At 41.9% G+C, this 22,701-nt stretch overlaps 2 long non-coding RNA genes across 3 annotated transcripts in view; both read left to right on the top strand.

Moving 5' to 3' along the window:
* The window catches only part of LOC119479272, a 209,292-nt gene that overhangs the window by 52,719 nt on the left and 133,872 nt on the right, over nucleotides 1-22,701 (top strand). The gene's annotated exons all lie outside the window — the stretch shown is intronic.
* On the top strand, nucleotides 884-20,709 carry LOC119479275. The gene is made up of 3 exons (XR_005204656.1): nucleotides 884-1,009; nucleotides 2,711-2,717; nucleotides 20,699-20,709. It is a non-coding gene; the product is annotated as an uncharacterized LOC119479275 (long non-coding RNA).

Here is a 22,701-nt window from a genome sequence, read left to right on the forward strand (position 1 = left end):
TCAGTCTGCGCTACAGTCGACTGGCCCGTATCAAAGGCGCTGCATGCTCTAAAACCCAATGGCAGTTTGATCATTCTTTTCTTCCATTTCCATCGTTAAAGGGGGTATTTCTGCTGGGTGGCCTGCATGTAATGCTGTTGGATCATCTCCTGAGTTACATTGCAGGTTTTAATGGTGCCGGTAATATACGGCCTATGGTTTTAGAGGAAGAAATGTCACGGCCATGAAGGAGCCCTTTCTCCTCCTGACACACACACTCACCTATGAAAACACACATACAATACACTAAAAGTGTGACGCATAAGCTAAGTAACATTGACCATGGGTGGACAGAGAAAAAAAAAAAAAAGAATTTAATGCACCTTGCACTTAACATGAGCCGTTATGTTTTAGGGTTTCTTTTTGATCCGTCCCATTGGAGACTTTTCACTAATGTGCTATATAGCCGTGAGTTTGAGCCGAGGCAAATGGTATTTGCAGACTAGTCATGGATTTTGGTTTAACCTGTTTTGAGAATGGGGTTTACCACAAATGACCTTGCCAGAAGGTAGTACTTTTTACCCTGGAAAACCTATTTATCTAACTGTTTTTTGATTGAAAATTTAAAGCTGTATCACACTAAGCATGGATTTTCGTCCTGAAAAATCACATGGAAATTTCTAAAAACGTATTTTGCGGGTTCTTATGAATGCTTGCACACCCCGGCTGAACATTCGTGCGGGGGAAAAAATATTTGGACGGACCTCAATTTCAGCAGATTGTTGTGGTAGTAGTGTTTGTCGTACATTATTGGGTGTTGAGAAGGGGACGGCTTATTGTTAGGGATGCACCGATTTATAGGCTGAACATTGGTATCGGCCGATATTCGCCTTGTTGACTGCCATCAGCCTATCGATAAGATGACATTCTGTGATGGCAGTGGCCGATGTTTATCTGTTGCGTCGCATCAATTTTGCGCCGGCTAAATATCGTGTTAGTTATTATAAATTTAGAGAATAATATTTTTCTTGTGAAAGAAGGTTATATTAAAGCTTGTTTCATAAAGTTGTATTATTGAATTTTTGCTCATTCAAAGACAGTGTAATGAAATGCTATATGACTTTGAAACAGCTCAGTTGTTTCTTTTATAATGAAGATGTCTTTGTTTCCCTGGCACAAAAAAGGAATAAATAACAACAACAACAACAAAAAACATCGGTATCAGCATTGGCTATCGGCCACATTTTTATTTTAAACATCTGTATTGGTATCGGCCCAAAATTTCGATGCATTCCTAGCCCCAGAAAAAAGCCCATTTGTCCGAAAACAAACGGCCATTGTTCCAAGGCCCCGAAAATACAAACTCTCCGTGCAACAAACAGAAGTACATGGCTAATTATTATGAAGAATGACGGCGATCAGCTGGAACAAAAGATTTCATTGGTCAACCATATATTTCCGCAGGCAGAAATCCTCTGAAATTGAGGTCCGTCCAAATATTTTTTCCCCTGCCCGAATTCATAAGAACCCACAAAATCTGTTTGTTTTTTTGGGACAAAAATCCATGCTTGGTGTGAAACAATATTATCTGAAAGGTCCTGATGGAGGAAACCTATGTATCTTAACATACATTCTATATGTAGGCAGGTTTTTCTAGTCATCTTACGCAGGTTGAAAGGTGACAGAAGCTCCCTGAAGTATTAACCACACTCCCCACTGTCTTTCTGTTTTAAAGTGTGATAAAGATTTTATTTTCCTGGAAAAAAGAGAGAGTAAAATGGAACATTTGTTCATCTGCTCTGAAATTCCTCTCCAAAAATGCTTCTGGATTTTATTTCCCAGCCTGATTTTAATGACTGTACAGTATAAAGGATGGATATGGGCTTTCGGGTAGATTCCAAAAGGGGAATGTGAACTCCTCTGTTTCTGTTTCCTGCGGCCTACTGTGCCAACAAGTATGAACAAACTTCTCTTTCTCTCTCTCTCTCTCTCTCTCTTTTTTTTAACGATTCTTCCCTCCAAAGTTGCAAATGTGTTTTCATTTTCAGGAGGTTTAGCAGACTGAAAATCTTTCCATACAGTAGAAAGCCCCCAAGTCTCTTACATGGTCATGTACACATTTTTCATTATCAGTGTTATGGTCGGTTGAATCCGAATAGAATCATTTCAGATTATAAAGTGGTATTTGACAGCTGGCAGCTATTAAATGTTTGGAAAATGTAACATGAACAGAGTACATTTAGATTCCTTTAATGCCAAACGGTGTCCATCTGTGAGTTTGTATCGTGCATGTTTCCTCGCTGCCTGTCATGGATTCCTTGAATGAAAAATGACCGTGGAGGTAAATGAGCTGTGAGGTATCAGCTTTGAAGCAGATTCGGCTCTGAATTGATGTGGTGTGACTCCTAAAACCCACAGTGGGATTGTTTTTGGATCCTCTCCCACCGTTTGTCTCTGGAGTCTTTAACTGGTTCTGTTCCATCGCTCCCTACGCGCACACACAAAACACACACATCCAGTAAAGGTGACCCAGATGTATCACCTCACCTTAAAAGAGGTCATCCAATCAGTGGACATTAAGATATTACCGCAGACTGTTAAAAAATATGGCCGCAGTGATGAATGGACGGCTCAGCCATGCTGTACACCGCAAGTCTTTATGTATCTCACAAACTAGGCCAGATGAATAAAAGATGGAGCTGAAGATTTGTGGCTTTCTCTACCGTTGGAGCATAAAAGTTTAATTGACAATTTAACATTAAATAATGCGTTGGACGAGGGTGTAGTATTAAAAAAAAAAAAAAAACGACTTTATCAGGTTTGGCACATAAAAAGTTTGGCCGCCGCTGACGTCAGACTGAACAACTCTGTTTGAAATTGAAATAGCGTGGTGTGTCAGCATGAGCGCAGACTTCTTTTGGTGATGCTCATTTTATATTCTTCACAAAAAAAAAAAAGCTTGAACGTATGGAGAAGTCATCTTTCGAAATCACCGTCAGGCTCTGTAAAGTCTTGCCATTTCAAAGATGTTGTCTCAACTTTTGCGTCACGACTGATTAAGTCTCATTGGACGGGTAGATTTTGTAGCGTTGTTTGAATTTTGTTGGAGGAGTTGGAGGAACTTCCCCAGGAGAATGAAACCTGAATCATACCCATCAAATATGGCGGTTAGATGTCTGTCACAGATAGGAAGATCTTTCCTCTGACATACATTTTTTCATTTCATCACTGACGAGGCTTTGCACTGTGAAGCATCTGCAAAGATACTATAGTGCAACCATGGAAAAAGAATAGGAGTAGAACTAACATTTAGCTGTTTTCTGTCGTCATTTGACTTGTATAAAAGAAAATGGTGTTTTTTGCTGTTGTTGACAACAGAACACACGTCAGTGGGGCTGTAAAGTGTGGTTGCAGCTCGCCGATAGCTTGTCCTTCTCCGGAGCGGTGGGGAGTGAGGCGGAGGGACCGTTAGACCCAGCGCTGCCGCTGCCCGCCAGCCGGCTGTTTGGCTCATTATCTATAACCTGCAGGTCGGGCACGTAATTTTAACACAGGATCCGTGCCACCACCATGTAATGCGCTGTCAAGACGTCGTGATCATTTCACGTATCTGTTAGATGTCCTCATGTCACTGTCCTTGTCTCAGACCTCAGTCCATTAGAGATTTTAGATTTTATTTGTTTACACATATAAAAAAAGGATTGATATTACATAAACATCAACAAATGTGATGAAGAGGTGCAAAAAACCCTCAGGGGTTACACCTTAATCAATTGTAAAAAGAGAATAAAATAACTAGGTTAATATATGAAGTTGGCAGTTTGCTGGTCGGTTTTGGGTGGCTGATTGATGCATATTTTTTTGGGTCGGGCTGTGCGGATTGGCTCTGATAACGGATCGGGTGGATCCACACATCACTACAAGCTAGCCTAACTAGACAGCTATCCGCTAGCCAGCTAGATAGACTGGTTACAGAAAATGAGCTGAACAAAGTTGTCACTCACTTGATGACAGCAATGTGCTTTCCTACGCTGTGACGAGTGTGTGGATGAAGCATTAAATAGTTAAATTTTACTCATTTACTCTGGCTCTCTGTGCTTCGTAACGTTACTACTCCGCTGCTCGTTTTAGTCGTTACTGCAAAACCTCACCTCAGTGAGTCCGTGACTTGCTGTAAGTTGGTTTAGTTTTTACAGAAATTAACCCTCTACAATGGTTGCGATGGTATTGATACACACATAAATGGCTGCTGCTCTGACCATCCTGCTACTTTGATTTGAATGGGATTACCGTTCTACTCCTATTCTATTCTATAAGTGCATCATTTTACTGTGCGCATATCGTTTATCTGAGTCTGCACGCATTGTGTGCCTGCCTCTTCTGTGATGCACGTGGATTTCTTCTTGTTATAAACCACCATTCTCGCTCTGTTTCACTGAGGCTTGTCCAACAGGGGTGCTGTGATTAATGACCACTCGGGGTCTAATGAAAGCATGTTAAAGCAAAGCAAGTATTTCAACATGGCACAGCACAAGGCTGCAGCCAGGACCGGGCCCATATTTCTTCAGTGTTTGACCTGCAGTTACTCATTAGCCCTTTTCAACTCGCTTTTGTGAGGCTGTTTGTTGTCCTTGGAGTCTATTATGCCGCCATCATCATCTCCAAAGCAAGACAAACACGTCCTGCGTTGCTATGTTCTGCAGAGGTAAACAACAATCCCAGGAACAGAGAACTGGCTTTGTTGGACAAGGTATATTTGTCATACTTTTCTTTTGTATTACTTTGGCTGTTTGAACTGTAACAGAATTTAATTATGAGTAAACATGTCAGCAGAGTTTCGTTGGTGGTGAGTTTTCTTCTGTATCGCTTTGAAATGTAATCAATAAACCCATTTATATGAGGAAGTAAGGACAATTCTTTATTTTTTTATATACTTGTGTGTGTGTTTGTGTGTGTGCTTGTGTGTACTTTGGTGCCTGAATGCCAGGGCAAATGTTTGTTTGAATGTGTGTGGTTGTCGAATGTGAAAACAGTTAGTTGTTTTGACCATTTTTAAGACATTTATCAAGCAAAAATGACAAATATTTGCTTGTTCCAGCTTCTCTATTGTGGCGTTTTGCTGCTTTAGTCTTGTTTTCAAAAGAAACAAGAAATCCTGTGTCCTTCAGCATCCACTCCTTTATTACCGTTTCCATACTGGCTTTTATTAGGAAGTTAAACAGGTCATAATGCCCTCTCTATTATCTATTTTTTATTGTACGACTGTGTTGAATACTCGATTCTGATTGGTCAATCACGGGCGTTTTGCGGTCTGTATAACACTGTATAACAGACCGTTGCTATGTATAACAGACCGTTGCTATGGGCTCAGTTCAGATGTTGGACTCTGGCGGACCGTTTTTGTGTCAAAATATTGTTTTCTTCAGTAAGTAGCCATGTAATAAGCGGGATAATGTATAGCTAGGGGGTCATTGTTGTGAAAGAATCCTCTTCAGGGCGATGAGAGACCCCTGCGCGCCCCCTGACAGGGATTCTTTCACAATAATGACCGGCTAGCTGTACATTATCCCCAAACACATTTTTTATTGTCCCTGGGAAGTTGTAATGCCATTAGTGCTCGAGACTAATGGCAGTACCTACAGTACTACAGTTCTACAGTACCGCAGGTACCTGACCATAGAATAACGAGTACCGTCAGATTTTCAGAATTTTGTCATTGACTTGGTACCAAAGTATCCGTTCTCGTTGACATCCCTAGTTGGTTGGACAAAGCAAGAAATTTTAAAATGGCAACATGGTCTCTAGGTAATTGTGATGGATTTTATAGACTCAAAGATCGACTGAAGATATCATAGACAGATTAACTGATGATGAAACAATCATTACTTGCAGCCCAAATGTGTCTGCTAGTTTGTATGTGAGTGAGCATTCGGGTGAATATGATGTATCAGTATGTTCAGAGACATGTGGCGAGTCTGGCTCGTCCTGGTTACATGTGGCCGGCCATTAGTGGGGCACTCTGACTGAATAAACAGCCATCAGAAGCACGCTGTGGACTGGGTCGTCTGCAGCTGCACTCATCACCACAACAAGCCAAGAGAATGTCCAATATAGCTAGTAGGCACCATGAAAACTGCAGCTATCTGATCCATGAAAACAGCCCTGGCTTTGGCCTGGCATGGAGCAGCACGGCCACGCGTGGTGATGTCACACCCCTGCTGACTGATGGATGCAACACCAGCCAACACGGGAAGCTGATTTGAAAAGCAAGGGAGTGGAAAGATAGTTTGTGAAAGCTCCATGAGGATCTTTCTTGTAAATCTGATTTTTAAAAATGCGGCGCCACAAGGTGACTTTGTTGATGTGACATCAGAGCTGCCTCAAAGCTGCTGGCGTAATTTATCAAAGATCAAGGAGGGCAGAGGTAAAGACAGGTGGGGTCCGTGCGGTTTCTGGAGCAGCTGAGTTATTACAGAGCGGAGACGACCAGACACATGCATATTTTAGCTGAGGCCAGTATCAAAGATGAGGAGGGAGGCCGGTAATCGGGACAGATTGTGTGCTTTGGCTGAGGCACAGGGTGCTGCTGGGTAGGGAGAGGGGGAGCATATGGGCTGAATTCTGAGGGGTCTTGGCCCACCTTAATATGGTGGGCACGCAAAGACGGCCCCCTGAAGACATGCAGGCGATGCCAGGAATCTTAAGCCACGTAGTCGTGCCAACAGCTTGCTATTGAAGTCCTCCCTGCTGCCTTGGCGACAGCGTAGCATCTTATCCCCTCACATCCACTCTCTCCTCCAACCAAGTCTTTCTACTGTACCCCTTCATTTCGTCTCTGTGCGCCGCTTCAAAGTGGACCCCTCTGGTGATTAATCCATTTGAATAAGTATCTCCTTCCAGAGGACAAGATGAGCTAAGTGGCCACGGGGGCACAAGATGTGAGTGGGAAACCGAACCAGCTGGCTGCGATTGGGAGTAGAAACGCCGGCCATGCCTCTCACATCCACATGCAGAAAAACACCCATACAGTTGAAAGATTATACCATTTTAATAACTTTGATTTGATGCTGCGGCTTGTGCTTGTTGACATCAGTGACTAAACTTTTTCTGTCATGATGGTGTAGACATCAGCACCCGTCGTGGGCTGGTGTGTGTCTGACTAGCCAAAACTTCCTTACATGTATGCACGTGTGCTTTATTTGTAATTGTATGCTGTAATACATGTGCAGAATGATATGCTCACTCAGCAGAACTGGAGTTGAGTTGGTCTGTCCAGCCAATGACTCATCTAACATCCATGCGCCAATAGCCACAGCAAACACGTTTCGTCATGCGTGTGGGGAAATGATACTGTAGAAAACAGCGTAGAACATATAATAACCTCATGGGGGAACAACATTAATGTTCCTTTTATCCAATGAGGTTTTTAACCTCAAAGACAAGATGCAGGACGTCATCACATTTGCCATCCCGGCATGAATTAAAATTTCATGGAAATGGCTTCGAGACAGACTGAAAGTCCATCCCAGGGGAATAGGGAGTTAATAACAAAATTAACTTTGCGACTTTGAAATGATATTAATGGTTTTTGGGGTCAAAACAGCGGAATCAGGTTTACATTATAAAAGTGGAAGAAGGCCTGAGGGCCATACTATATGGAGTTCTGAAGATTTTATTATATATTTTTCAATTTACCCAGTACCATCACAGGCACCATAAACTAGTGTTTTTCAAATACAGTCTTAGAACAGTAAGAACCACTCAGACAGATTTGTTCTCATGGGTGATTTAAAGGGTAACTTTGGTGTTTTTCAACCTATTTTTGCGACTAATGGGGACAATTTTTTTTTTAATTGGTCCAGAATGGAGGTAGAAAGCAAAACGAGCTGCAAGGGCAAGTGAGCATCATCATTGTAACGTTACGTTCACTAAAAGTGCTTGTTTTTGACACTGACAGGATCAGATGTTTATTATAAGTGTCTGACAACATTATGGAAAGAACCCTACAGAGAAATAAAATGTTTTTCTTACCTTTCACTTGATCCCGTCTGTTTGTTATTGTGTCCAAATCCCAAGGACAAGTCTCTTTGTGAAATATCCGAATACTTTGTCTCAAATAAATACGGGCGGCAAATCGAATTCAAAGACATCCACATCGTCGAAATCATCTAAATATTCAGCCATGGCATTGAAAATCTTTTAGATAACATTAAGCTACGTTTTCTGTATTCCAAAACAACAAACACTTGAGTTTCCACCGTGGATGTATTCCACTATTCCTCCGTTACCTCACCAGATTTCAGAAAGAGACTTCTCCGTGAGCGAGACTCTTTCCATAATGTTGTCAGACACTTATAATAACAATCAGAGCCTGTCATGGCAAAAACAAGCACTTTTAGTGGACGTAAATGTCGGTGCCAACTTGCCCCAATGGCACCATATTGCAGCCCGTTAAGCGGCTGCCATCTCCCTCAATACTGGACCAATTTCAGAAATTGTTGACATCAGTCACTAAGACATGGGGAAATAGGGTCCAGATTGAAAAATGTCAAAGCCACCCTTTAAGAAATCTTGTTGCAGTACTAGATTTCATAATTTTATTGTCAAATGTTGGCTTGGCAATTTATGCAGTTTGTTATTTGTTAGGAAAGTTCTCTAAGTCCAGTAACTGCCTCGGGGTCTTAATGCAAGTCACCGTCCAGAGGAACATCCTCTGTTATATCATCTAACAGTTTAACTTGATTCATGTGGCCTTCATCAAGTTGAAATGAGCAATTTACAACAAGTTTTGTGCAGCCAAGAGTGTTTGGTGAATCTGATGAGTATGTAACGTACGAGCAAACCTCACAGAAAAAGGTAAGAGAGGTTTAGGATAAGAACATTTTTTGTATTCTTATCCCGAGGTCCAGTGTGTTGGCTCATGTCTGGAGAAATGAGTGGGCTCAGCTAATGAAGGGATTTAACTCAGCAGTGATATTTCTGCATGGAGTTTGTTGCAGTGGAATGAATTTTCCCTCAGCTATGGGGTTGTTGTTGAAAGTCTTGTAGACGTGTAATCATCCAGAGACGGGAACTGTTTATCTGTACAATTTTATGCAAATCAGCGAGGGCCGGGAGAAAGCTTCTCAGTCCGTTTTTAATCAACACATTAGTGAGAAAAGAATTAAAGGAAACTTGAGGAGCTTTTGCGTGTGTGTGTGTGCACACTTATACTGTAGCTCTGACAAAACTGCCCGTGGATGACACGTGGCTGCTTATACAAATACGATACTGATAAAACAAAGCAGACGCCTAAGAGGTCTGACACCATATTAGATGTTTCCACTGTACACTTATATAAAGTCCTTTCGAAGATTGTTTTAAAAGGAACACCCAAGAATTTTCAGGCGGGCTTCATAGCCCAGAGGAGACGTGGGGTTTTGGCTGGTGTATCTCTCTCCTCAAATCACTTACTGTGCCCAAATAGTGGTGTCTGGGCAGAACCGAGCTGGTTCCCATTTAGAGACAGTGGCTGGCTCCGCTCTGTAATTCGCAGAAGGGGGAACAAATTGCTCTCTGGTCTCTGTCTCTCCTCGAGGCCAGTTTATTTCATGCTACTTTGGCTCTGCCATTCTTTTCCTTGCGTGTGTCATCCTTCCAACTATTTCAAACACTTTTTAGAGGCATTACCATGGTGCCTCTCTGAAGGGATGAAGGGTGGGGCCGGCTGTTTGCTTGGTAGAAAACATGTGCCTCAAAACATACACACCACACCCTCGGTTCAAAGCGGTACCCCTGTAATGGCAGCTCAGTCGTCACAGCACTCATCGGGAGATTTGTCTTTAACTGCTCGGTAGCTATTACTTTACCAGTGACATCATTATTAGTTGTCAGCCGGAGCCTTCCGAGGAAACAGATAGAGCTCAAGAAAAGACAAGACAGAAATGAGAGACATCATTGGCCTAAGCCCATCTGTCTGTGTCTTTTGCCCCGTCAGCCGGGCTCAGATCTTCTCTGGTCCGGTGTCAGGAACCACAACAAGGAGTGAAGCAGCAGCAGTGAGGAGCAGTCGCCCTCGTGGCCTCTATTTCTGCAGCAGATCTCTCAGCAAACATTTTTTTCTGTCACATATCAAAGGGCAGACGGGATTAGGCTTAAACATCACATTAGAATAAACCGACTTGCTCCTTTGTGCCACACGAGGCCTCGTGCCACTCAAACAGCCTCGGGGGACTTGAGATTTAGAAAAACTCAGAAAACTATGGAAAGCTTTACAGTCTGTGAAGGTTGAGGAGCTGTAGAGGAAGTAGAGATATACTGACAGAGACTTAGAGAGGTTTCACCTTTACATTGACTTAACGTTAGCTGTTAACAATGTTCTAATCTAAAAGGTCTGCACCTGATGTTCACTGTGATTGATTACATTACTCAATCAAGTTTCAAAAATATGAATGCAAGTCCAGAATGAAAGCAAAAAAAAAATGAAACCTGCTGAAAATGGGGCTAAAACATGCACCATTTGGTCAACCAACTAAACAACTTGCTCTGGGTGAAAATAGTGAGAATAAAAGTCTCTTTAAAAATACAAAAGACTTGGAAAATATTTGTGAAATACTTTCACTCATGCTCTCTCATTGTGATCCCAAACACTTGGTTTCACATTATACCCTTTTATGCTTCGGTGCTTTGGTTTTCGTTTCAGTTTAGTTTTGTTCTCTGCTGGAAGCGACGGACAAATGAGGTACAATCCAAGCCACAGTAGATCAAGGAGAAGCCTATGAATTCCAGTTCCAGTAACACACTGTTGCACGTTCCAACCAGTGGGCAACCTCCAGATCTGAAAAATTAAGCCAAAGCGAAAGTGCGTTAAACCTGCATTCTTTCTAATAGCCATAAGTTTATGGTCTCAATCGCTAGTTTCAAGTCTTCTTCAATACAGCATGATGTTAATTTAGTAAATGATGGTCCCATTTAGAGTCAAATAAACCATAAAGCAGGGGATGCTTTAGGGCGGGGCTACCTTGTGATTGACAGGTCGCTACCACGGCGTTGTTCAGTGTTCGGTTGTACTAAAAGACACTACCGAGTCAGCTGGTTTTTTTTTTTTTCGGTAAGTACATTTTGTTTTAATCATTTTTTTTCACTAGGCAGCATCTCAATTAATATCATAGTTAAAGGGAATTACGGATGCATCTTCCTCCCCAGCTCCACCCTCTCGTCCAAATATGATCACTTCTGGCTCCAAGGAACCAAGGTGGCGACACAACAACCAAAATGCCAAACTCGAGGCTTCAAAACTGTACTCCACAAACCAATGAGTGACATCACGGTTACTGCATCTACTTCTTTGAAACAATCTATGGTTCTGACCTGACGCATGTGCCACGAGGCTTTCAGGTGCATGAAGTAACATATAAGTGTTAAGCAAAGGACATTTTCTTTTGGAAAAAGAGCTAGAGAAGGATTCAGAGAGAGTAATAAAGAGCATATTAGATGAGTAAGTACTCTTGGAAGAGGTTGGTCTTTTTGAAGACGGAGAGGGATTCTGCTGAATGAATCAATCTCATTCGGCCACAGAGGGACCATACAGGAGAAGAGTTTGAATCACTCTAACCTGAGCCTAAATGTAACTGTAACCTTAACCATGAAACTAACTCTCAAATAAAGACCAAACGAAATGTCCTCACTCTAAGTGTCTCAAAGTCAAATTGGTCCCAAACATAAAAGTACAACACTCACGCACACACCCAGCTCATATCATCAGACCTGTCATCTCCATGTGCAGTAAACATATTACTAAAAGCACTTATCCACACACTCCTGTTTCATGTTCACACACGTGTTCTGCATGTTCTGCATCTGGTTTGTGTTTATTTAGATGCCCCTGGCTGTCTAACCAAACCCCCACCCACTTTCCTGTCTCTCTTACTCTTTCTCGCTTCTTTTTTTCTGAGTGTACAGGGAGTGATTTTCTAAGACTTTCTTGCATCCTGTTTGCCTGAGGGAGTGTGCAGCCTCTGGCTGATTAGAGGAAGCCTCGTATCAGATTGCCCTCCAACTCCCTGTTTTTGTGCTGATGCCCAGGTTTAATACCTGCTTTATACCTCAGCCTCCTCATCACAGACCTGTGCTGTAAATCTGGCCCCCGTCCACCAAGACTTACTAAGCTCTAACGGCAAACGCATAAATGTTAGAGGTCAGATAGAAAAGTCCAGGGAGAATATTTGATCTTTTTGCTAAAAAAGGATTGCACAATCCGAAGGTACTTTTTAAACAATTGGTTTATTGTGGAATATAACTCAGCATGTTAACATTGAGTACGTTTACATGCACAAAATATTCCAGTAATACGTTTGCATAAAGCAAGCATATTTGTCCACCCCCATGTTGCTAAGAGTATTAAATACTTGACAAATCTCCCTTTAAGGTACATCTTGAATAGATAAAAAAATGTGCGATTAATCACCCTTAAATATTTTAATCGATTGACGGCCCTTAAATATATATACGTGCACGCTCCAGCACAAATCCACTTGACTCATTCCCCCTGATACTCGAGCTTTGCATGACCGTTATGGTGAGACCTCACGTTGCTCTGCTACAACACCTCAGTGATGAGTTCCTTATAAGATTCTGCTACTATGATAGATTAGCTCCTCCAGACTCCAGCTTTTTTTTTTTTTTCAACATGCTTTCATTTACGTGCTCTTAAGTGTCTTTTCTGCCAACAAAAGCCCGAGCCAGTATTCAATCATCAGATATAGTGAGTAATACTGAGAGAGCTCATTGTGCAGTATAAAAGGCATCGCCCATGCTCTCCCTCCACGGATGTATAGTGTATTTTCAACAGGAGCCTTTTTTCAGCCAATAGAAGTATCGAGATATGGTTTAATGTCTCTTTTCATGAGCAACTGAGGCCCGAAAAAAAAAAAGCCTTTCGAACCCACTTGAGACTTGAAGATAAGTTGCATTTTCATCACAGAGATAGAGATTTCAAGGCTAAAATAAATGATGTAATATTTTGAGTTTCTAAGACTTTGCACGACTGTGTGAGACTTTAAGAGCTGGCTAATCTGTCCACAGTAATATTCAGTTTGATGGCACTGAGTTCGTTTCTTTTTTTAAACACAAAGATTATGTGTTTAGCTGTCTTACTTCGGGGAGGGAAGATTTTAAGTGGCTGCCCAATTTTCTGTGTCCTTGATTAAATCTACTAATGTGGTTTGGTCTCCGTGTTTGGGAGCTCAGAAAAGGATGCTGAATCCGCATGAAGGGCATAGCACACATTGTTGAAAAACAAAAACATAAGACGCAACCATCGCATCAAGTTGCTTCCTTTTGGTAATTACGAGGGCTGTCAAAGTTAAAACGCTAATAACTCAAACTTGCGATATTGATCTTTCGGATGTTGTAGCGGGCTCACGCTAAATTTTGGCGCGGAAAAACTGTCATGGCCAATTTCAAAGGGGTCCCTCGACCTCTGACCTCAAGATATGTGAATGAAAATGGGTTCTATGGGTACCCACGAGTCTCCCCTTTACATACATGCCCACTTTATGATAATCACATGCAGTTTTGACACACTGGCAGCTGTTGTTGCCTGTTGGGCTTGAGTTTGCCATGTTATAATTGGAGCATATTTTGTTATGCTAAATGCAGTACCTGTGAGGATTTGTAATTGTTTTGTGTTGTTAATTGATTTCCAATAATAAATATATACATACATTTGCATAAAGCAAGCACATTTGCCCACTCCCATGTTGATAAGAGTATTAAATACTTGACAAATCTCTAGAAATTACATATTTATTAACGAGAGCATAAACAATCTTTCAATTCCGGTTTGAGAGACGAGAACACACTCTTCAGAAGGCCTCACACTCAGAATGGCTAGTTTCCTTATTCTCACTTTCCTACCCACAAAGAGTTAACTAACAAACTAAAATAAACTAAATAAAAATCTGACCTAGATTACGAGAGGCAAATCTATCTAATTAATCTTTTAAAAAGCTTAAGGGTGGGAAATAAATAGGCCTATGCGTTGCTGCAAATTCTGTTTTAGTCAGTCTCTCACCTGCCATCACAACATCTGTCTGTCAGTGGCTGCCAGGTAGCCTCCAGCTTCCCTCCTTCATGCAATTAAACATTTAATTTAACCTTCTCTCATATACACAGGTGCTTATTTGTAGAATTTGGAGAGTTTTCATCCACCCCTCCAACTCTTGCCCATTTCATTTTTCTCTTCAGCCCATCAGCAGAGTCAAGATTTTTTTGTTTTACTGCGGGGCCTGTCTCAGCCAAAGTGTGGCCAAAGCTACAATTGAAGTGTTTTGCTCCATTTGCAGTTAAATAAATGGGTGCACGCCGAGCCAAAGTGGGTGTCAGCACACAGCATGGGGGAGCACGCAGGCGTGGAGCATGTGATTGGAATATATGGCTCAGGCGGTTTGCCGGATGCTCGAGGTCTCATCAAGCCTGTGTAAATGTTTACCCTGCATACAGTTTCCATTTCAGCTCACGGCCCAGCATCACCTTACCACTTAGTGGTTCGTAGGTTTCAGTTCTGTCAGCGCTACCGTCTCGCAGCTGGCGCGGACTGGAGGTACGGCAGCAGAGGCCGGTTTTGTTGCCAGAGCTTCTTATGACATTGGCTTTGCGCAAGCACGTCTCCAGCTGCTATTTACCTTGTCTCACTACATTACCTCATTTATGAATTAATGGCTGGGTGTACATGTGTCGCAGCGTCCCCGAATCATTAACAGAGAACAGTAAATCGCTAATTGCACGAATTCTGTTTGTTTTCTGCCGTCGTCTGGTAAAGGCTAGCGTCTGATGGGGAGAAGATGGGGAGATGCTTACCTCAGTATTTTACTGTCAAAAACTGTGTATCACGACTCTACATACAGTAATAGCTGCTTGAATTAGATCAGATTAGATTAGTCTGTATGAATCTGTATAAAAATGTTCAGATACCATTTTGTCCTTCCCGATACTGATCCAATACCTGAACTTGCGGTATCAGCCAATACCGAGTACCGATCCGATACCACCGTCATAAAAAATATATATACTGTATATAGTTATTATTTGACAGCTGTTTACTACTATGTATAGATGTGATATGATTACTATCTTTGTTGTATGGCCTGGCTCAGGATAAACTCTTTGTAAAACAAGAACATACTCATAAAGATAATGAATGCAATACAACTTTCTTTTCTTATACATTTTTTTTCAGTAACAAAGAACATAAATAAATGAAGCGATGAATAAATAACAACACTGTATTCTCTTAGCTGTCTCCTCAGTGGACAGCATGTGTGCTAATTTACTTCTTATTTTACCTATTACTTAAATTACTGTACATATCGACAATTGACATTTCCCTCGCTCTGACTACCGTTACACTCTCCACTAGCAGCGCACTGTTGTTGTTTTCCATCGTCTCATGACAAACTACCTGCAATCAGTTCTTCTTCGCTGCTTTAAAACAGTAGTTGTTAGTTGCAGCCATAATACAGCCAGGGCAACAGCATAGTGAACGCTGTCTTGGATCGGCGAAGAAGAATTGATTTCCAGATAAAAAAGTTGATTTGTTTCTGGGTTAATAAATTATGGTATCAGATAGGTGCACAGACTGGCGTACTCACCGATACCCAAACCCAAATTTTGGGCCGTATCGGACACATTTACGATATTGATATCGGTATTGGAACAACTCTAAATCTGTACACAACATCACAACATCTGAGTTAACTCAAAGCCAGAAAATTAGGCTGGATGGCAAGAAAAGAATTAAGATGACAAATGAAAAAAACCTGCCTAGTGAAACGTCCCACTTCCTGTTTAATTCATGATCTACTCTTACTGTTTGTGTACCTCCTTCAAAGGCTTGCTGAAAGACAGATTTGGGCTGATGATGCCGTGACCACTTAAAAGCTCTTTGTCACATTTCTCGTTTTGTGGTCCTCTATTTTTGCTTCTGAAGAGTCTCATATTTTTATCTTCTTTCGCCCATCTCATCTCCACCTCCAGTTGCACATATGGATCTGGAAAGACCGTAGAACAGTAGATCAGAAAGCACAGCCTGAACTCCCAGTCCGTATAAATCAAGAAGATTCAGGGGCCCGAAGAGACAAGAGCTGCAATCTGTGATGCTTTAGCCACAGCTAAGGGCTTCGGCTCAAATGATTCATCACATGATGATTAGCTGCGGCCGGGGCCGGTATCCTTTCTCTACTAACCCCGGCCCTGTTGGAGGCTATTTTGGAGATGAGCTGGCTCTCGCCGCTAACCAAGCTTCAGATGTGGAGAAGAAATAAATGTTATGTCTCTTAACAATCTGACAAACCTGCAAACCAGATGAGCTGCGCTGCAGATTTGGTTTCATTGGCGTGTGTGTGTATGCTTGTGTTCATGTGGGATTGTTTGTGTGTATGTGTGTGTGAGGGAGAGAACGAGGGAGAAAGAGAGGTGGTTGTGGTATTGGTGGATACAATGTGTATTTGATTACAATTTGAAATTCAGTAATTACATTTCAGATACTAATCCCTGTAGTTACCAGTGATTTGAAGTGAAACTAAATAGCGTTTCAGTCTACTTATCAGACTACTAACGGGTGACTTTAGTTTAGATTCTTGTGCCTTTCAGACAAGTAGCTGAGATGTTTTACTTGCTCAATAGCAAACTTACTTGTCTGCAACGGAAAATGTGGACAATTGGACAATTAAACAAAAAAAAACTCAGCAATTCTAAATGTTATCCTTTTATTAATTTAATTAATTTGCGATTAACCATGATTAACTACGGACAATCATGCGATTAATTGCATTTAAATATTGTTATCGATTGACAGCCCTAATTTTTACTAAAATATTTGCTTTGTTTAAAAAAAATCTTGGCATCAGTAGTTTTAATGATGTATTATAAGCTGCTTAGAGCTAGCGTTAGGAAGTTAAACAAGTCATAATTCCCCTCTCTATTGTCCGTTTTATAGTGCTATGAAAACATCTCCATCCGACATCTGTATTTATTCAAGTTACGCGCCAAAAATACATTTTATAAGATTACATTTATACACATCATAACGTTAGGATTCACCTTTGTCCAATACTGATTTTTACTGAATAGAGCCTGGACACCTCATAATATAACTCAATGTAACTTCCGTTAATGTTAGCTGTTAGCTCCGTTATTTAGCCAAGAGAATATATTTTTCAAGTAAAAACACTGGTGGTTCAGGACTGCTGGCTCAAGGAAGAGAGTGTAGATGATGGAGGACCATGTGGAACAGAAAATGGACTGAAATTTGAATCTAGGTACATGGCATATGGATTATTGTAGTGAGCGTTTGAGGTGATCCATGATTCCACCCTGTATTGTACTTGGCTTTGTAGTAAGGCGGCCTGCTCAGTCACGTGTTCATTCCCCACGTTGGGGTTTTTGGGTTTTTACATAGTTGTTGCTCCAGCAGTGAAATGGATGCATCCCAGTCTGGAATGCATGTAAACACTCCTGCTTAGTGATGGGCTTCACTGTCCTTGGGGCAGACAGAGAGACAATCTGCAGCCTGTGTGGGCTCCCTTTGTGTCTTTCTCCGTTGGTGGCTCTGTTTTAACAGCCTCCTTCCCTTAAACTATTAGCCAGCAGCAGAGATAGGATGTTGCTGCTGTTTAATTAATGCTGTTGTGCAACTTATTTATACATCATAAATGGCTAAGGGGGCCATATTACAGTAGAAGCATGTTGTTTATCAAATGTCTGGCTTTTTAACAGCGTGCTGTTTTATGCAAAGGTCTTTGCTGCTGTAAAGGTGGAAGAATAAAAAGCGTTGTCTAGAGGGGTTAGGGGTGCAAAGCGCAGTACGGGTCCGTGATAAAAAGGTTGTGGTTTTACTTGGAACGGCTTTAAGCAAGGGAGGTGGTCGCGCAGGACTGACGAGACCACCAGAGGTAGCGGTCTGACGGAGCAGGAGGTACGGAAATATGTCCCATCCGCAGGAAAGCACTGGGGAGATGGAAAAAAAAGCAAAGATGAGTAATGAATCATAACATCATATCGATATCCTGGATGCTGGCCTGTTATAACAGAATAGAAAATGAGAAGGAGAAAAGTGGAAAAGGAATAAATTGAGGTGAGACAGAGGAGAGGGAAAAAAAAAGATTAAACAGAGGGGGGAAGTTAAAGCAGGGTCAAGGAGGGACAAGGACTATGAAAATAGTGAAAGGTAAACAGACTTGGAGAAGCAGTGAATGATGATGATGGGGGGGTGTGGCGTCTCTGTAATAACGTGCAATCAGACACATGCTACGGCAGTAACAGGAGCCACAGCTGTCCTGTGCCTCACTGACTTGTAATGAGAACGAAGCCTCTCCTCACCCTCTTCCCTCTCCCGCTCCGTCACCCTCTCACTTTGTCTCTTGACTTTTTTCATTCTCTCACCGTCTCCCCTGCTTCCTCTTTTTATCTCCAGCTTCTCCTACTTTGTTCTCTCGCTCATAAAGGGGTTGTGTTTCATGTATTTTTTCTTGCAGACATGGACACCAGTCCCTTCATCCGCCCTCTGTCCACTCCTCCCCTCCAGTCCCTTCACCTCCACCCCCACCCCCACCACCCCCCTCTCATGTATTGAAGCCAACAGATCAAACACAATCCCGCCGTAAATACCAGCCCAGTTCATCTAATCAGCCAAATTGCAGCAGAACGCCGTGCCTGAGGGGAACGCTTTTTCTTTACTGGGAAACATTACTTAATGGCATCAAATCAGCCATTGAGAGCATGCCGCCGTCTCATTGTTAAAAAATGGGCGTCTTTTTTTTTTTTTTTTGCCCCAAGCTACGACACCTGAGCTCACGTATGTCTGAAAGTTTGGGTTAGGGCTGCAACTAAAATTATTTTCATTATCAATTCATGTGACGATAATATATTCTAGATTAATCGATTAATCATTTGGTCTATAAAATGTCCATGAAAAATATTCATCCCAGTTTCTCAAAGTCCAAGGTGATGTCTTTAAATGTCTTGTTTTATCCAAAACCCAAAGATATTCCTTTTAATATGATATAAAACGAAGGAAGTCTTCATATTTGAGATGCTGAAAACAGCATTTTCTGCCATTTTGCATGAACAATTACAACAGTTGGCGATTATTTTTCTGTTGATCGACTAATTGATAAGTCGACTAATCATTGCAGCGCTAGTTTGGGTTGAATAAAGGAATTGACCGGTTTTGTGAACACGGTTTGAGAAGGTTGCTTCTTAAATATAATCCATTATAGACTATTTTTGTAATTAATATTAATATATCGGCAATCGCCGGTTGTTGGGCTGACGATGGCCGGTAGGAAAATTTTCATATATCGCCCAACCCTACGCTCTTCAGAGCCACCAGACTTCATTGACAAAAAATTTAATTTTACCTCGCACAACATGAGAGTTGCTGGTCAACCGTTGCATCGATCAGATAGTTTGTTTGTGTTATTGTGTGACTTTTGGATCCGAACTAACGTGGCGTCCACTCCAAACTGGGAGCGTGCTGACCGCCATCTGAGGTACTATATGTACTGACAATACGATGTATATACTGTATATACTGTATATACTGTACATGTAGCAGCGTCATCTTGCAGAAACCTATGTCTATGAAAACGTTTTTAGAACTAAAGCACTAAAACATACAAGCCTCGACCAAAATGTGAATGTTAGGATTTGAATTTACAGGGAACACCACTGGGAATCTACAGAATGATATAAAAACCTAAAAAAAAAATAATGGACCCGCCCTTTTAATATCATTATCCTGTAAATCACCTGCCACTCGAGAAGCCAATCTCCCTCCTCTCCCTCCACAATTCCGGCTCTCACCCACTTTCCATTATTTCCGAGCCAAAATGAAATTTCAGTGAACCATTCAGAATAAAAAAAGGAGGAAATAAAATCTATTCCAAGAAGCTACGGCATTGTCTGCAGTCTTTCTACCTAATGACTCTTTGCAAAACGTGACCGTCTTTATGAAAAAATAAGGTCCCAAGCTTTTTCTTTGATTGCTTTTCTTCTCCCCTCCATTCTTTGCTTATGAATGCTCTTGTTATGGACATAGTGTTTCAAGCATGACAATGTTAGCGTAGGTCATTGTGCTGCATCGCAGCCTTGGTGGTTGGGCAGGACTTGGCCGAGGACGCGTAACAGCAGGACGTTATCAGAAGGGCTGATGTCCTCCGGTTCATAACCTTGGCTCATATCCGCTGCTGCTTCCTACTAACTGAATTGGCGCAGAAGCTGGGCTTTTCCGTGATGTGATCTATGTGCTGGAGAAGCAGCAGCAACAATATTACCATCAATGGAGAAAACATCAAAACAACACTGAAATGATTCTGAAATCTTTCAACGGAGGGCATATTGTTTAGCCTGAGCATACATTATATACTCTAAGAGCTCATTCTGCAAAGCTTTTTGGTATTTCATATCTGTTCCTAAGATTGAAAACAGATTATCAGTTAATAATGTGCATGTAAAAGAATCCTCGTGACTGTCTCCACTTAAGGAATTTCTTTGTGTAACTTTGGCAGCCGATTGGCAGCAAATTCCATTTTAATCCCAGGTTGCTTAACTCCAGTTTGGCATATGCTCTTCGACAAAGATCTTAATTCGGTGGAAAATCATTTAATTACTTTGGCTTTCCTGCAAATCCGCCATCAGGAGTACAGTCTTGTCTTCCCCTCAGTAAACCAGGGGTGAAGAGTTTGTGTTATTATTAGCCGGTGTTGGCAATCAATCCGTACATCTCGGACTCTTCAAATGAGAAAAGCGCTGGTCAAGGTCTTGGCCGTGCAGACAATTAGGAAGGAAAGCCATGCGAGAGAGAGCGCGAGGCAGCTGTAAATCTTCACCACAGCCAAGTTTATGACAGTGGAGGATAATGCATGTCTAGAATGAGGGTGAGGGGATTCATTTGGCCGTTTCTTGTAACTCTGGGGGCTTAGACCAGGCAGCCCTTCCTCAACGCGACTCCCACCGCATGGCCTTGGGATTCTCTGGTCCTGATTGTAGCTGGAATGGAGGCTCCACTAATGGATGACTCATTGTTTGGAGTTTGGCCTCACAAGGAGCTTTCAGAAAGAATGGACCATCACCAACTCATGAAAGTGACAGTTAAAGGATGTTTAATCTATTCAAGAACCCTAATCTGGGCGTTTACACTGTAGGTTTTTGGTAGGGCTGTCCTCAACGAAAGAAATACTGAGTTGACTAACGGCAGGCTGTTCTCATACACCATTTGTAACTATACCTACGAAAAGTAATGCACTGTAATTTGTATAAATCACATTAAATCAATTTGTATTTAATCCATGTAATCGCGAACCTTAGGGAGGAGGTCGGGGTGGATTGGTGGGTCAAAAAACTGGCAATTGGCCAAGGAGACCGGTGTTTGTAGCCGTTTGTAGTCATTACTTGATTTAATCGACAGATCTGTGAAACTGAGTTTCTACACAAAGAATCACACAAAAGCACCACTTTAAATCTGGTGTTTACCAGAGATGTGCTCATAAGTTTCTCAGAAATAAGTCATTCAGCATGTAAAAATCATAAAAAAATGACTAATCGACTAAAGAAATCTAAGTCGACTAAGTCGAAAACGGTCAATTAATCAACTGAGAGGGCAGCCGTTGTTTTTAGGGGAAGTCCAAGTCAAGTTAAATCTAAATCCTCTTTTTTTTTTTACTTAAATCTGATATAAGCCAGAGTCTCAAGTCTCTTGTCTACAGCTCTGATAGTCCCTCTGTGGGTCATGCTTAAATGTTTCAGTTTAATCCCATCCATGATCAGCGTTGACAAGCTCCGCTGACAAAAGATCTCTTTTTAATGCGGCCTTCACCTCCTTGACTGTTTCCTTTCACGCCTTAGTGCACACAGTGCTACGTTTAGTTGCACCTCAAGGCCATTCTCTGTTGGCCAAAATGTGAGTGATTATCCCCGACCCCGATCCATAAAGATGTCGATTCCCTCGATTGGCTCGACTCATAGCGTTAAGTATCGGCCTCACTCTGTGCCCAGAGGGTTAATGACACATCCTCAGAGGCCTCCTCTGGATCCCAGTCCAGGTCCAAAATCCATCCTCCCCATCCCATCTAGATCCACAGCTGTCTCCATAGCAACAGGCATGTGTTTTTTTGTGTACATACGGTGGTCGTGGGAGTGTTTTGGGGGGAAAGAGGAAATTAATCACCGTGGGGAAATACAGGTCACCGTCCCCGCGGGGGTCAAAGGTGAACGGAGACTGGGGGAACCCACTGATTCTCTGTAAAACGACCCCCATTCTCTCTCAACCACTCAGCCTGAGTCCGTCAGCTTCCTCTCCAGCTATGATTAGAAACCATAACCTCATGCTTCACTGTCACACTGTGTCGACATTCATTTCGCGAGGAGAGCTAAATGACCCGTTTGTCGGACCGAGACTTATACTCCTCAGCTCTGGGAGAGTGGGGACTTTGTGGTCTAATCACCTTTTGCAGGCTGAACATAGAGCCCTTCCTCCCCATCTTCCTGTGACATGTTAATCAGGCCGGTGTTGTGGACTTACTTCTGACACACAGCGACTCTGCAGCTTTGATTCTCTCTCCACTCCGGGCCTGGTCAGGGTCAGTGCTGATGACTTCTTTGATGTTACCTCTCAGGCTCCTCCACAGGGCGAATATGTCAGCATCAATAATGGTATTAAGGGACAGTAATTGCTTAACACATGGT

This window comes from Sebastes umbrosus, chromosome 20 (genome assembly GCF_015220745.1).
Source record: "Sebastes umbrosus isolate fSebUmb1 chromosome 20, fSebUmb1.pri, whole genome shotgun sequence".
NCBI lineage: Eukaryota > Metazoa > Chordata > Actinopteri > Perciformes > Sebastidae > Sebastes > Sebastes umbrosus.